This window comes from Lasioglossum baleicum, chromosome 2 (assembly GCF_051020765.1).
Source record: "Lasioglossum baleicum chromosome 2, iyLasBale1, whole genome shotgun sequence".
In the NCBI taxonomy this organism is placed as follows: domain Eukaryota; kingdom Metazoa; phylum Arthropoda; class Insecta; order Hymenoptera; family Halictidae; genus Lasioglossum; species Lasioglossum baleicum.
In genome coordinates this window covers 17,606,271-17,619,318 of record NC_134930.1, presented here as the reverse complement: position 1 = coordinate 17,619,318, position 13,048 = coordinate 17,606,271, and the positions used below count along the sequence as shown (strand labels likewise).

The following is a 13,048-nucleotide window of genomic DNA, read 5'->3' as shown; positions in this document are numbered from 1 at the left end:
GATTGATGTCATGATACCAGAAGTAGTCACAACATGAACTCATTACCGTCTGTATCTAAACATCTCTTCTGGACAAGCCTCAACTTGTTCCTTCTTCTCGACAGTTCTACACAGTATATTCTAATTTTTAACATGTATATGTCTGCAATTTCAGAATTTTTTTTTCTATCGAATAAAGTATGGGGATTTCGAGAATTTCGAGTTGCAAATTATCCTAGATTACAGTGGCATAATTTATCAGCTTGTTGTTCCTTCGCAACAAATTACAGCTACTCAGTGTCTACGAGTAAACCCTCCGGAATCATGAAATCCTAATCAGATCGCTTCGCCAGCAGAAGTCGCCATGTAGCGAAAAGGAATCAATCGCGGTAGCAGGTGGCAACAAGCTGTTCCCCGATTAGTCGATCGTGAAATCGGAGTCATCAGCGTCAGGCATCCGATAGTCAGCGTCGAAGTCAGTCTTCCTAGACGGCAGAAAAGGGGAGGGGGCTGTTCACTCTGGCTGTCAGATGGGGTATCCGCGGGTCTCGTTTAACCTAGGAAAAACGTGGGTTCGCTGGTATCTGTCGAAAGGTATCTCCTAATAAAGCGACGCGGCGATAAGTAAAGAGAGGAGAATTGGCGTTCGTGGAACCTCTCGCGATACGTGTAAGGAGTTCCCGTTTGCGAAGCGGTGCAGAGTCGTGCGCTCTGCTGGCAGAAAACCCGGGCCGAAGCAGAATTCGAGGCGAGCACGCGGCTTGGCGGCAAATGGAACGATAAATCCTTCGATTGTCGAACGTCGATAATCGTTCGCGGCGGCGCTCCGTTGTAGACACGGCGGAACAAACATCGTCGGACCCCGGACCTGTTATCGTGAGCACGTGATCGGTACCGGGGGGACCCAGGCTGATTCGCGAGAAGTGAAAATATCAGCCCGGTCGGGGCCGCTCGGTCACGTTTACAATGTAACACGCCGATCGACGACAGACTCCCAAGAACCTCCACGAGCTCGAAACCGACGGATATCTGACGCCGGGGACGCGAGGAACCGAGCGCGACTCGCGATTCCGTGATAAACACGGGGAAATTGGAACTGCGGTCATGCCTCGATATTTGTGGAAGATATCTACACGATATATGAGAAAAGTTATCCCTGCTGTCGCTGGCTGTGATGTTTGAGCGACCCAACAGCTACAGAAGAGGTGTAATATGATGCAGGATTAGATGGGTCCGTGAGATGACACTTATCCAGTGCAAAACTATTCTTCTGAAGTGTTTCTTTGTGAAACTTTGATCAACATGTTACTGTCATTTTTCTGATTAAAATGATACTAGAGTCAAAAACATTCAAGAATTTTTAAGGTACGAAATCATGTTGGATACGATTGGTCACAGCTCATCACCGAGTAAGAGCAAACATAAACTCGGGGAGACTGTAGCTCCGGTTCTAGCCGGGTTCGGCAGGGAGTAACCTGTTCCCCGATTTGGTAGGTTGCCCGTAATGGCCGGCCCGGGATAATTTCTGATTATTTTAATTGACCCCGCAAAAACGTCTCTCGCCGGCCACGGGAACAATCGTCAATGAAATTGCTGTTACGCGTCGGCGGCGAGCTTTGCAGCAGCCTCGACTTTCTCGGCCAGATTGCTTTTTACTCGCACAGTAGCAACTCACAGTGAATCGGCCGCGTCACCATCCTGGATGACGAGCTGAGAATTACTATGAAATCGGCGAGACTCGGGGATTCACGAATATGCAAACGGGAATACTGGTTCTTTTTAGTCATCCTGGATTCTTGCCTGTTTCTCCTTCTTTTGCTTCGTAGAGGAATTAGTGAATAGAATTAGAGGAATAGCTGAACTGATTTGTAGTTTTCGTGAAGTTAAAATTCTCCATTTGCGTTTGTCAGGTTCTTCTGTGACTTTTAGTGCAGTGTGGATGTTTCAATTTGATTGTCAAATATGATCATTATAGAAGTTGTGGAATTGTGTTAATTAATTCTGTGTGAATTTTCACTGGTTCATTTCGGGTGATTATGTGGGATGAACCCTCGAGAAACGTTGTTTTCGTTCTTTTACTGGTTCCATCTTTCAGATTCACTGTGGATGAATCATCCACACGGTGATCATCGGAACCGGGTAGTTATAAATTCGATTTAACAGTTTGTGAAAGTTGTCAGTCGTTCATTTCGGTAATTGTGGTCACAACGTTGAATTGACGACATACTCATTAGAGTTTCATCTTGAATTATGTATGTTTGTTGTTTCTATGAAAATTTTACATTTGCAAGATGGTCGCTATTTTTCCTGGAATGGTTTCTTCAGCTTCTTTGGAATTTCGAATCTATTATAAGATCTTCGTTTTGTTCTTGTAGTCGGTGATTGTGTGTTTGACTGTGATTGATAGGTTGGTGGATTCGAGTCCCGGTTCAGTATGGAAAACTTGTGGATTACTACTACTGAATCCTACAGAACTTTCAATAACAATTTATACTTGTATATTTGGTGGACAATTTGAATAACATTAATTTTGATGTGTAGTCTCGATTGACTTGAATGCCGGATTCTAGAGACTCTGTGAAAATTTTACCGTGTATAGGACAAAATTGGATTACGTCAGATTCTACCTGAATAATTAAGGGTTAATCGCATGCATCCTATTATTAGCTTCTCTGTGCTGGTTTAGCTTGGCCTCTTCCATTGTAGAGCGAGTTGAATGGACAACGGGTGTACAGAAAATTAATAATTATGAAAAAATGAAAGTGTACAAAATTTCGGAAAACATGTAAATATAAATAAAGTAAAAATTTTTTAAATACTGTAAAAGTAACCTGATAGATTTGAATGGACAACGAGTGTACAGAAAATTAATAATTATGAAAGTATGAAAGTGTACAAAATTCCGGAAAATATGTAAACACGAACAAAGTAAAAATTTTCATCGGAGATTTCATACGAATCCACATTATAAATTGAGAACAGTGTACAAGTAACCTGATAGGGATAAAATGCTGACAAATGTGGGAATAAAATGAAAGCTTTCAAGTGACAGCTGATGAAATTTGATCTCGCACGAGAGAAATATAAATTTCATATGTCTCTCATGCCATTCTGCAACACGCATAAATTACCTCAGACCCCCGACGTATGTTATCTTCTAAAGTTTGAAGTGATCCACTGTTTCTACGAGTTTTTCAATATTTATTCAAGAATATACCTTTATTTCAAATTAAACAAGCAACTATACTTTCGACTTTTCGGCAACAGCGGCCGATTATGTTTGAACAGACCGTGCCTAATCGCACATGCCTCCACAGCACAGTTCCGCGATAGTTTGCTTTCTTTAGGGCTTCCCGTGTAATTCTCCATTAGCGTAGAAATTTGTCGTTTTTCCATGATCGAGCATTGTCGAGCAATGTTGCAGAAACTCGTAGCGAATGGAAATTTGTCCGATGAGTAAGTCTCGGTATTATTCCCGTCACGTTGACAGGAAAATCGGTGACCTCGCGTTCTCTCCAAGAACTGTACAAGATTATTCTTATTCTTGACAGTAGCGATCATTTCGATTATGATGATCGTTCCTTCGAATTCTACGGAGATACATATACTTACGGAGAGAATAAATTACGTGCAATCGTTCTGCTTAACAGACTGGCAAAATTTCGAGGGTCGAGCGATAAATCGTTCTCGATCAATTGTGCCCATCGCGGACTATCATTCTTAAAAACATGATCACGCTCTTTCTACTCTCCGTTCTACGCATTCTAATCTGTGATATATAGGAATTCTAGGTATATCTAAAAATCTACAATTTGAGTATTTTTTACGCTTAAAAATTCTCAGAATTTCATTTTACAGAAGTTCGAATGCTGAGCCGTAAATCATCCTTGATCACTGGGTCGCGATTAACATATTCCGAGAGTCTACCATTTCTAGGCACAGTATTCTAATTTCTAAATTGTTGTTTGATTATAAATAATTCTTCTGTTCAAATAAATTCTATTTAATACATTCTCAGCATTTCGAGTGTCAAACCATAAATCATGCCTGAGGCTAGTTCGGATGTACAGTGTTCCATTAAAATAAATAGGCTAACACCTTTCACAGAAGTATTTCCAACAATTATATTTAAACGAAATCGTCAACCGATCCGAAAACCATGATTTTCGCGTCCCGAATCCCACGGTCAGTCGTCGCCCCATTATTCGCGTCTCTGAAATGAAGAGGTTGTAACTGTCATTGGCCGGGAGCATTAATTCGCGGAATAAATTCGGGCGGATAATAAAATGAAGAACCTGTTGGCAGCCCGTTATAAATTAGGCGAAGATGAAAAATTCGCTGGCTCGGGAGATCCGCTCTCGGATTGCTCTCTTTCTCTTTCTCGAGAGAGGCAGACGAAGAAGAAGTCGAGCGAGACACGCGATCGCATTAACGAGAAGAGACCGACCGGGTTTGCAAAAAAACAACGAGCGGAATTTCGAGCTCGCGCAGGAATACAGGAAGCAAGAAAGAGACCGGGAAAAGATGCGACTTATATAATATAGTATACGATATCAAAATCACGGGGACGAGAAAGAGAGAGCGAGCTCGATCTCTCGTGTCCTTGCCTCTTTTCCCCGTAATTAAACACTTTTACGTTGTTTTCGGTATCGATTAGCGACAAAGTACCCGCGATGGAAAAAGCGCGAACCCGCTCGGCGGGTAGACAAGATCGTTGCTTCCCGTCCCGTAAATTATTAATCAGGACCGCTAATTACAGGTTCCCCCACCGGAGACTTCGATAGGAATTCCACCGGTATCGAAGCCTATCTCATTATTAATCCGTCGATACGCGGGCATTTTCTAATATATTTAATTAACCATGTTGCGCAAACCGATCCGACACGCGCGCGTTCCTCGCGAAACAGTAGCGTATATCGGCGTATGTCTCTCGCATTCGCATGAGCGAGACCGAAGCGTAATAATTCGGTCTTCCAGCGAGCATAAATTCACGCACCTGTTCCGTATGCGCGTCCACGCTCCATCGACGGAATTAACTGCCGCGTATATTTCATCGTTCCTTCTCTTCCTCGTTTTCTTTTTTTATTTTACACACAGACCCCTTTCCCGGGACCGGTCTCTCGTTTCTCGCTTTGTGTATTTTCGATCTCTAACGAGCGGATATAAATATATCGAGCAACTTAATCGACGGTCGCCAGCTGTCGATGATCGAGGCGAGAGGATCGTCTGCGAATTCCTCCGCGGAAATCGTTCCTCTCGATCAGCAACGCCGTTCAGTTTCTGAGAAAGATAGGACCAGTCAATGAACATCCTCGAACGTTCTCCGAAAAGTTTATTTATACGCAAACCAATCATCAACTAATCAACTAATTGTTCTAGCTTCTTCAAAAAATCCGTGTGGTATGGTCTAATATTAACTCTAAACTTACCACTGCCGGTCGATCGACCGGTTTTTTATTTTTTATCTTACAGTTATTGAAATTATGAAGTAGCTTACATGAAAATGGTTTCGGCAAATTTCTTTATCCACGCACATATTGTAGTAGAAATTGCACAGAATCTAAATAAATAGAGCCTTGTCATTTTTGTATGCTAAAACATTTTAATCGCTTTTAGTGATCGGTAGGTTTAGTGTTAAAATAGTTGCAAGAAAGATATTGCAGGACTATAATTACTAGACTTCTATTTATGCAATTTGCAATTTTTGTGGACGAATTTGAAGAAGCTAAATTCTGTCGTATTTTATATCCTAGCATTTTTTGAAAATTTTCAGAAGTATTGCATAAAGATCCGCAGTCCAATAATATTACTGTATGTCCTTGCATGAACTGTGAATTTTGCGAAGGCACCAAATTGATGTTTGATCCTTGTAGTTTAATTACCAGCAATGACAGAGCGATATTAAGTCTCGCTGATTCTCCATGAGTGGGGTGACGTATTATTCATCATTTCCTTATTCGACTCGCGACAACGCTTTTCTCCCGATTCCCTGCGTGCATTTCATGCACCTGCGACTGTTCTAGAGGAGCTGGCCCCGGGGTTGCAGCAGCGTGTGGACGCTTAACGCGCGTTAACGAGCTTCCAGCGATTCTGCGTTTGAAAATACGGAACGGTGTGCGTTCGAAGGCCGGTGTGTTAGAAACTAGCCGGCAATTTGTCGCCGGGCGACGCTTTTCAGCGAGAACGGTCACCTATTTTCTAATCCGTCTATTTATCATCGAGAACCGCGAATGTAGACGCCGCTCCGGCCCCGCGCCCGCGCGCACGTAAAACCGGTGAAATCCGAATGGGATATATTGTCGATACTTTCTATCTTGTTCCCCCCGATGGGAGACGATCGATTTTTAGAAATCGAGATTCTTCTCGGAACGACGAGAAATTCCACCGCGACAAGCTAATGGGCATTCTGACGAGAATGCGAAGACAAGTCTTCGCAAGATTTGCCTGGACGAAGTTTACGAAGAAGTTGGAATGAAATTTTTTACTTTTCATGGTACCCCAGTTATTAAGAAATAAGTTCCAAAGATTTCAATTCGCAGAAAGAAATTTTCATCTCTTTACGAATTGTCTTACTAAATTTTCACACTGCCATAAATTAAAATAATGTATGAACAGGGATGAAATACAAGATCATTGAAATTGGTAGAATATACAAAGAAGAAACAGAAAAATGAACAGAGAAAAAATATCAATCGGGTACGTGTTAAGAGCACACAGATTTGGTAATGTAAAAATTGTTCTGAATGGCTAGAGTTGTCCAAAAAATTGTGCCACGCACAATCAACTTATTAAGAGCCTAAATGAAACCTAAATAAATTTTAATGTCGCTATTTTAGTGCACCCAAAAAATTAAGCAATGTAAAAATATTGGTCAGTTGTAGTATGGCAAATTTTAGTGGCGATTTGCAAAGGAATAACGCTGTCGAAAAAACTGTGTCACCAGGAAAGTGTGAACTGTTGCACTCGTTGAGCTCGATGAAGAGCTCGCGATCTAAGAAGCATAAAGGATGGTCGCGTGTCATCGAGATTCATTTCAATATTTCATTCAGGTGTAGGAAGGGGCCCGAGATGATTCGTGTGACACGGTGGACCGTTGGACGACCGGTTGTGCATCGACTTTTTCAGCGGATCAAAGAGAGGAAAAAGAGAGGAAGACGGTCCTCTCCGGATGATTGCGATTCGATTCGAGAACACGGGCCCGGGACGTGGGCACAGGTTCCAAGAACACGGAGGCCCGGTCTGGGCCTCAGGTCCTCAGTTCTCAGACTGTATCTGGCTGCCGTACGTTTTACGACATTCGGCGGAGCCATAAATCGTGGCTCGCGGACCGATTTATACATCGATATCGGTGCACTTAAGTATACAAATGTGCCCTTAATTGGACTGTCTCCTCCCGTGCGTACTATAAAAGCGGCACTTCACCCACCACCCAAATCACTGCTGACAGCAGCTCCTTTTAAGTTGGAAATATGGCCACTAAAGGTGGCTACCGTTCACCGGGCACCTCGCAGTGGAGCGTCGCACAGTTGACAATGGACAAAAATCAAAAAATATCAACTTTCACGTTGCCATTTAATAGATACGTTCCTTCATAATTTTTTTTTTTTAATATTGTAATTTTCATTTGAAAAAGTACTGTACAGACAACAGGACAACGCAGAAAGATACGCATGACAAAATCAGATTTCCTGTGGCGACGATCCCAGACTTTCCCGAGCGGCAAGAATTTTTCTTCCCTTTCAATTAAAATTCCCAGGGAGCACGCGCGACACGGTCGAGCCGACACAAACGATTCCTACGAATTCCCGCGGCGGATCCCGGTCGGTGGTCCTCATTTAGAGAAAAACAAGAGGAAGAGAGAACGGGAACGATAGAAACAGAAACGAAGGAACGTTGTGTCGTTTACCTTCGAAAATGGAGATCGCGTGTAGAGCGTAATGACGGGGAGCGGTAACCGGCGTAAACGATGACTGAATGCGTCATCGTAGTGTGTCTCGCTCACGAAATTCATTTTCATACGAGACAGTCTGTCTCTCGAATGAGAGAATGGAGGGGGTTGGACAGCCGGCAAAAGTCGTCAAGGAAGCGTGTCTCTGGTTTTCGCGAAGAGCAGAAAAGCCGTAGCAGCAACGGCAATGGTAGAGCAACGGCAGCCGAAGGGGGTTAAACCCTTTACGCGCTACGTCACAAAGGAGAGCGGAGTTTACAGCCCTTGTAACGCGAGTTGCACCCCTCTCTCATTCTTCGGGGCCGGAATGCGCTCGCAGACAGGACGGGAAGGTATATTTCCCTTGTCGTAAATCTTCTTCGCTTGTTTCTCGCGTGCTCTTCAACGATCGCCGTTGAGTTACGCTCCGCGAGCCTCGCAGCTTCTACTCGCGAGTACGCCTCTCTTTCTTTCTCTGGCCACTCGTAAATGCTCAAAATGAAATCCTTTAAAGCACGGTATATTCATTTCGCGTCTAGCAATTTGCATACAAATCTGACACGTTTCTGTCCGAGCCACCCGGGTATATTGACGCTCCTTGTACGCCGAGCGAGCCGCTGATACGTCCACGACGTATGCTAATAGACTCCTTCACGCTTTTTTTTTTCTTTTTCGTTCGACTTGCGCCGACTGTCTCGTAATTCATCGACTAACTGACCGTGCCTTCCACGGTGTCCACGCTCCCCGGAAGCGGGCCGCCGGGTTTATCTCGCGACTGTAAAATCGCGATAACTATGGCGTTTCGCTTGTCGGTCGTAGCCGACGACGAGTGTAATTAATCCGTGTTGAACGAATTGGGATGGTACTGCTGGTGGTCAATTAAGGAAAATTTATAATTGCAAGATAAAGCTTGCTTTTAAAGGTTCGCTTTCCGATCAGAGTGATGGGTGGAATCTTTATGCAAGATAAAAACTTTCTTCGCCGATTTTAAGTTAAAACAAAATAGTAGTTAAAAATAATACTCATCTTTTCCATAAATGCATGAAATCCGCAGAGTGAGACCGTCATTTTAAGGATAGAGAACCTTGAGTACGGACCTAAAATAAAATTTGACTTTTGACGAGGACGAGAGGGTTAAAAATTCTCGAAAATCCCGTTTCTCGCATACGACATAATTCGGAGGAGCAAACAACGGTGCCGAGTTTAGGCACGCTAACACGTGTTGCGTAATTCGTGCGGTGTGTGCAAATACGTAGATCAAACACAATGTTACGAGCACAATGCTGGCGTTATCTACGGTTTCGTTTTCGGGCCGTGCAGCTCGAGTGTTGCTTCGAAAGATTCGCCCCGTCTACTTTCCCTGCGTCATTATTATATCGCCAGGAGCGTTATTCTCTCTGTGAGGACTACTTAACACCCTGTACCGTTTCCCGCGAGTCATTGGAACACCTCGTTTCACAATCCATCGTCGATGGATGTTGTAGAACTCGTGACGAAATCAATCTATAAATTCCGAATGAATTTCTTCGGGTTCTTCGAAATTTTCCAGGCAGGTCCAGGAGGCCGAAGACGGATTTAAACGTCTCGAGGGCTATTCAGCCGGTTCATGCAAATGGGCTAAATTGCGATCGTTCCCGGGAGGATTGATCGATCGGCTCGGGAACGGTTTCTCTCTCTCGACGCAATCGCCGGTCTCCGGCGTTCCCTCGTACGGACATTGTTCTACATCGAATAGCCGGCGAACAACAATAGAGAGTTTCGTCGAACGACAAGAAACATTTTCCATGCCAAGGCAAACTGGACTGGCTCGCCGAAGACGGATTATGGTCCACGCCGGGGACGCGTCTCATTGTGTTCCGTCCCGCGCGTCTCTCCTATATGGCGAAAACCACCTGTTTCGCAAAAGTCGGATGCCGATCGGCGTTCTGCATCCTCTCGGCAGGCTGTGCGCGTCGCTCGATCCGCGCTCCCGATAAAACAAAACAAGAATGTAAACATATTCAAATCGCGAGCCGACGAGTCCCGATAAAACCCGCGTACGCTACGCGCGCGCGCGCTCACCGTCTGTTTTATTGAGGAAAACGTATCGCGACCGACGATCTCGTTATTGCGTGAACTATGACGGGCCCCGGTGGTGTATGGTTACCCACGCTGTCTCGAGATCGGCTTAGCGCAGATTGTTCAACGATTTTAATTGAATATTATTGGGGGCATTAGACGTATTGATTTTGCGCGACCTAAAAATGGTAACATGGGTAAAATGGCTAAACTGGTAATTATACCTGCACAGGCATATATATCAATCCTATTCGGTATTTTAATTGTAAAATTTACTGTAAAAGTATTGGGAGGGTACAATTTTAAATTAAAAAGAATTTGAGTTTATTAGAATGATTGAAGGAATAAACAAATTCTTATTTGGTTCCATAAAGTGTCAACTGACACAGAAAATGTTTTTACAAAGATTTCCAGTCTGTAATAATAATATTCTGGTAGACAGTGAAAGTTCATAACACATGTCTCGTCTCATTAGGCTCACACAATATAAGCAGAGAATTGATCGGGCAATCTATGCCCCATGGGGCAACCTATGCTCATATTGCTCAGGCTTTATAAAGCGCTCGGTTCAGAACCGGTCTATCTACAAAAGGGTCCAAAGACAATAGCAGTAAAACATTTTTTGTAGCAGTTGCTGAACTATTGCTTTCCCTAATTTTTCAACTTGTGACGTGATTATCTCTGTGCGTAAATGCTCCGAGTAGGTGTGGTTTTCTTGCTCTCAATTCCGATTGATCCGGAACAGTGCCCTATGGAGCAATCTATAATTATGTTTGCTCCCCAGAGTAAATAACTAAATTAAAAATTGCCAGGAATAAAAATAATATTTTAGATAGTACAAACCAGAACTACAGTATCTGTTAATTTCTCATATTGTTCAAATGTCTGCCTCGATTTCACCGTGCATTTTCCATTGCCCTCGTTTTCAACTAAACAGGACAGTGCCTCCACTCGGTCTACAAATAGTTAAAAGCTGATACGAGTAAAAACAACACGTCTATCGCATTGCAAGCTACTGGCTCGTTCACCGTCCGGCGTAGTTAAAATTACAATAGGATTTTTATGATCGTTTTTCTAAGAGGCTGATATCACTGGCAGCGCGTTTATCCGCTTTTAACGAGTCGGAAATATTTTTCCCTTGTAGTAAGGAGGCCATTAAAGAAAGCTTCTCGGCAAGAATCACGCGCGTATGCCATATGAAACAACACGACACACGCGTGTGTCCGACGCGTCGCGTTCCCCGACCCGGTTCGCCCACTTAGGCTCATCGAATCACGATTCTACGAAACAAGTATAAAAGATCAAAGGGGTTTTCGGGTGGTTTAATGCTCGCGCGGATTCGGAGCCGTAAAAGCGGCCAACAACCGAGAAATAAAGTAAAGCAGAGAGACCGGGGGCCTCTGGAAACGATCCGCGTTCTTAATTCCGAAGACAACACCGCCCACCGTGCCACTATTTACGAGTAGAACAGGGATCTGCGCGTGTTACGCCGCCGCTTAGACGAAATCGATTCCCGAATAAATTGCGACGTATAATTCCGTTCCAAATGCTCCGGGAAGACGGTTTTCATTAAGAGACCCCTGTCGTTAATTTTATTCCGTCTACGATCGAAACCAGTTGGACAGCGGCGCACCGCTGCGCAATGATCTACGCGTCAAAATTATAATATCACCGAGAAAACTATAATATAAATTCCCGCGTGGAATTCTTACGAATTTCCATCTGAAAGCGGAGCATCTACCTGTGAACCCTAGAGGTACCTGTGCAGCTGCCGTCGATGAAGCGGTCATCGACCCAAACACTTTCGGCCCAGCATTACCTTTTAAGGTCTAGGAATCGTCTACGAGAGCTGGCCTGACTTCATTCAGGTCCGGCGAGGATTCTGTGGAGTTCAAGAATTTCTCGAAGAGCTGTTTTAATTCACCGCATACCGGGCATGTACGTGTATATCGTTCGAATTACCAACGAAGCAATTGCACAAATTATATTTTTAAGTCTTTGCGTTTCATTGCAGGCTTAATCAATTTTTACATTAAATTTATCAGTATCTAATAAATGGCAACAGAATGCAATCATTTTAAATCGGAAAAGTCTTACTTTACAGTTAATAATTCTTCAGTGCGAAGGGTTATATAATCAAAACTGGAAAAATTCTAGCAGCACAAAAACATCCCACAATTTCAGTCCAATTAATGCCACATCTACACCAAAAAACCGAGCTTTCCCCTGGAATTCTCGCGATCCCCTTTCCCCGTCGTTCTCCCGCAAAGGTCACCACCGTCATAACTTCTCGGGGCCTCGTTCCGGACGGATCCGCAAGCTTGCACCATCGCATGGCCGAGGGATCGCAAACATCGTACGAAAGACCGCGCGCAGATCGTTTTCGCAAAAGAAGTAGGCTGCTCGTTTCCTCGTCTCGTCTTCTCTGCCGGCCCCCTCGAGAACGATCGTTGTTTCGGCGGTTGCAGCGGTCCGAAACACGACGATTTCTTCAGGAAGAAGAGTCGAATCGTCGAATTCCGACGGGTGGGAGGTCGATATCATCGGGAAGGGTGACGGGGAGCAAGAAGGAGAGCGAGAGGGGGTTGTGAGAGTGGCAACCACCGAGCGAAAGAGAGAGAGAAAAGAAGAAGAGGAGAGCGCGGGACGAAGTCCGAACGAAGAGACAACGGGCACGGTGAAAACAGGAGGAAGAGAGAAGGAACGAAGAAAGAGAGGAGGCAGGGCGGCGGTGGGCCTAATTAGTCAGGGATATATCTGGAATCTCATGGAGGCTGAGTTTTGTAGGCCTCCTTCAGTTTTATGTACGCAGGCGGATTTCTCTGGTGGATTAGCATACAAATCGATTTAAACTCGAGATAAATAGCCACTCAAAGGCTCCTCACACGGAGCCGACTCCGAGCATTATCTTGTCCACCGGTGAGATTAACGCTTAATGCTTTATACTTTACAGCCAAGAAGTTCCTCCCCGCGCTGCCTCCCGCAGTTAACCACTATATATACTTAAGTACGTACCTGCGTTTTGTCGTCGTGAGCCCGTCCAGAGGGAACCTTTTATCTTCCCCTCCTTTCCTCGTCGCCGCC

The 13,048-nt window shown here is 44.2% G+C and overlaps 1 protein-coding gene across 7 annotated transcripts in view; it reads left to right on the top strand.

Annotated features, from left to right (window-relative positions):
- The window catches only part of Sox102f (transcription factor Sox102F), a 395,175-nt gene that overhangs the window by 166,047 nt on the left and 216,080 nt on the right, over window positions 1–13,048 (top strand). The window lies entirely within an intron of this gene.